This window comes from Lucilia cuprina, chromosome X (genome assembly GCF_022045245.1).
Source record: "Lucilia cuprina isolate Lc7/37 chromosome X, ASM2204524v1, whole genome shotgun sequence".
Taxonomy (NCBI): domain Eukaryota; kingdom Metazoa; phylum Arthropoda; class Insecta; order Diptera; family Calliphoridae; genus Lucilia; species Lucilia cuprina.
In genome coordinates this window covers 3,116,893-3,121,217 of record NC_060949.1, presented here as the reverse complement: position 1 = coordinate 3,121,217, position 4,325 = coordinate 3,116,893, and positions in this window count along the sequence as shown.

The following is a 4,325-nucleotide window of genomic DNA, read 5'->3' as shown; positions in this document are numbered from 1 at the left end:
ATTTATTTATATATTCATTTGTTTATTTATTAATTTATTTATTTTAACATTATTTTAAACTTTAATGTTATATGAGAAGATATAAAAATCTCAAAACTATTAAAATTTAAAATAAGTTAATTTTTGTTCAAATATATTGCCATAAAACAAACGTATTTGTATTGAAAATCAAAAAGATATAAGTATTACTTATTTTATTCTTATGCAAAAAAAAATTTTGCTATTATAGAAATATTATAAATTATAATTGAAAATACAGTAAGAAAGCAATATGTCTAAATATTTTATATTCTATTTTAACATTGATTTCAAATCCTATTTTCTTCTTGTTTGAATTTTTTAATGTAATTATGAAATATAATATATATAATTTTTTTTTTATTTTTATACGTTAATTGAAGTATATATACTCTTTTCTTAATGTTTTTGGTTTCATTAATTGGTTGTAATTAATTAGGTTTAATTAATTAGGTTTAGATCAATTAATATCTTAATAAATTTAATTTAAGAAAAATAATTAACGTGAACGGAAACACAAAAACATGTAACATAAAGTTTAGTTAGGTTAATTTTCTTTTAACGGTCACGTTTTCTATCTTCAAGGTGACTCATTCTTTTATACATACAATCTTTGAAGGCCATAAGGGTCATTAAAATATCACCAGTGTCGTCTTTTGGTATTTCTTTTTTTTTTAACGGCTTACCCTGATTTTTCCATAAATTTGTTTTACCGTGCACTATATTTTTCCCTCCACTGTTCTATTCGTCAAGTTTTACCAGTATTCTGGGTTGTTGTCCTTGATGATATATTTGGGATTAATGTCCGTGGGATTTTTTTTGGGATTAATTTTGCCCGAAATACCTTGAGCTGTCTCTGTCTTTGCTAAGTGATCGGATCTACGCAATTTCCCACTCACAGATGGCTCTGCGACACTGATGATTCCTTTTGTATAAAGCATAAAACTTAATTATTACATTATTCAAGTTTTATTAATACTATTGATGATTTTATGCGATAGAAATTATGCAATACTTAAAATGCAATCATATAAGTAATTGATATTTAAGTACAGCATTTACTTTATTACATAATTTCACATATTCTTTAATCACTATTTAAAAAAAAACTCATTTGTGTTACCTGTGATTGATATTAAAATCGTTGCAATAAATATGGGTTTAAATTTAATTAATATTTTATGATTTCATTCAACTAATTTTGACTTTTACTTTTGCTGTATAATGACTTTCACTATTTCTGATTATTACCCAACTTACACTTTCACGTGTCAAAAACATAATGACCGACGTGATCTTGTAGGTATTATGTTACTGTCACCCTAGACGATCATAAACCCACCACCCCTCGGTTTTTTCTTCTTTTACTATTACACCGTTTTCCCAAATCATTATAAGGTCATTACATGATATTTTTCGTCAAGTGCATCCTATTGTGAATTGCACTATAAAAATCAACAACTCCACTGCCCCCTGTATGTCGTGATCATAACTCTACAAGGGTAGATGACAGTTCTCCAAAGAAAAAAAAAACATAAACAATGAAAGGTAGGAATGCAAGGAGAAACATAAATAAAAATAAAGAAATAAAGAAAACAACTTTAATAAAAATATAAGTTTACAATTCGTTATTCTTAAATGACAATTGTGTTGAGGACCTATGAGTATAATAGAAATGATGTCATGCCGGTGGTATTTATGGTCAGCCAAGGGCTGGAATGTGTAAGTACAGCTACTATATACAACGTATTCACTAGTTTTGGCGCCCAACGTATGAGCATTTTTTTTAAATGCCATATTTTTACAATATATTAATGTTTATTTAACTAACGCAAGTCCCGGAAGGTGTCTTATAACACCATGCCTGTGTTGCGGCGTTTATTTCCTAAGCATTAACATATTGAGGGACTAATCAATTCAAATCTAAATGTTTCTGTTAAAGTATGTCATAAACTATGCGACTAAAAGTCTGGTGTTTATTTGCGACTTTAACAAATCCATTTCGACGAGATTTGAAAAGTTCTGTTTGTGTAGTATTGTCCTATTTAGTCAGATCTATGACAGCAAAATCATTTTATATTAAGAACACCTTTTTTTCAATATTTCAATCTATTCAATCAAAATTTATTTGATTTTCCAAAGGAAAATCTCAATAATTTTTAAAATTTATAAATTGGACAGTTTAAACATTTAAATTATGATTAAATTCATATTATTTGAAAATGTACATAAACTGGAACGATAATTTAAGAAAAAAAAAATACTACCAGCAACAGCATCGATTCACATCAACCAACCATCGACACCTGAAATAAAAGTTAAAAAGAAAACATTTATTTATTTATACACAATAACATATATTTAAACTAATAAAATAAAACATTAGAAATAGAAGAAGTTACAGTACCTACAAGTATAATTGATTTTAACTCCGAAGATTTCAAATGCACAGAATATATCACATTGATCGACACAATTCAACAAAATAAAGATAGATTACCAGATCTAAAGATAGTAGAAAATATCATATACAAAAAAGTCAAATTCAATCAGGACGAAGTCGAAAATGAAGAAGACTGGAAAATCTGGTTACCAAATGGACTTACAAATGAAATAATAAAAAAATCGCATATAAATAACACCGCTCATGACATTGTACAACGTTAGGGAATTCTTTTATTGGCCTTCTATGGTGAAACAGATAAAGAAGTTCATTCGCGAATGTGATACTTGCAAAGAAATTAAGCATTCGAAACAGATACTAAGGCCACCAATGGGAAAAGAAGTCGTAACACAAAGGCCATTTCAAAAAATCTATGTAGACTTTCTCGGCCCTTACCCAAGATCAAAGACAGGTAACGCGTATATTTTCATAGTTCTGGACCATAAAACGAAATTTGTGTTACTTAAAGCTATGCCTAAAGCAACAACTAAAGCAGTAAACAAATTTTTAATCGATGAAGTTTTTCATAAGTTTAGCGTACCAGAAGTGTTGCATTCAGATAACGGCAAACAATTTACATCCGAATCCTTTCAGGATCTATTGAAAATGTATGGAGTAACACATATGCGAACGGCAATTCACGCTCCACAAACAAACGCGAGTGAAAGAGTAAACCAGACAATCCTATCGAGTATTAGAAGCTATCTACAACAAGACCAGTCTAGATGGGACGAAAACCTATCCAAAATTGAATGCTGCTTAAGATCAACAGTTCACGCATCCACGGAAATAACACCATATTTCGCTCTCACCGGATATAATATGATTACGCACAAGCCTATCATATTCTACGTAAACTAGGAGCTCTTGATAGTAACGAGATTGTACTACCTAAATCCGAACAGCTGAAACTTATTCACGAAAAAATCAACACCAGAATGCATGAAGCATATAAAAGGAACACAAACACTTACAATAAAAGAAGTCGACTTATTACTTTTCAACCAGGACAGGAAGTGTATAGAAAAAATTTTATACAAAGTAACTTCGCTAAGGGTATTAACGCCAAGCTATGTAGACCATGGTTAAAGTGTCGAATAAGGTCGAAAGTAGGCTCAAATCAATATGAGGTTGAGAATCTAAAAGGACAGCTTATAGGCGTTATACACGCCCAACACTTGAAGCACTAGTAAGAATAGTAACTGTATTAATATTCATAATGGTATCAACAGATTCATTATCATCTTACAAGGTAACTCTTTACCTAAAATTCCTCTAATAATCCATTAATACGCAACAGTTTACAGTTACAGTGTATAGTTAATTACCGAAAAGGGAAAACAATCGAATAGTGATTAAGAATATACATTAGCAAAAGATGGTTTGAGCAACTCATACATTTAGGAAAGGCAGAACATAATTCATAAACAAGCTAACCAGAAAACTATTGTAAGACTCAAACTTGCTAACTCAATTGTTCAGACAAAACTTTCTCTTATGGCTAAAATCGTATAAGCCTATCATGAAATTCCTAAAATATTCCACCTTACGGGCAAATTAAACAACAACTCAGAGAATATGATAGGAATAGTTTAAAAATAGTTACATTTGACTCGCTTACTCACCACATTGAGTGATTATCCAAGACTGGAAGATATGTAACCTTAGGCTATAAACTATGATGATGAAAACATGACTTCAAATGAATATATACCCATATCTGGAAGGAAGATTTACATGTTAGACAAAATGCACATATATACATATAAATAGAACATACATTACCCTTGTACCCTGAAGTAAATCCCGCAAATCCTTTCACAAACTTACCTCTAATATAAATACTTAACTCGGAAATATGAAC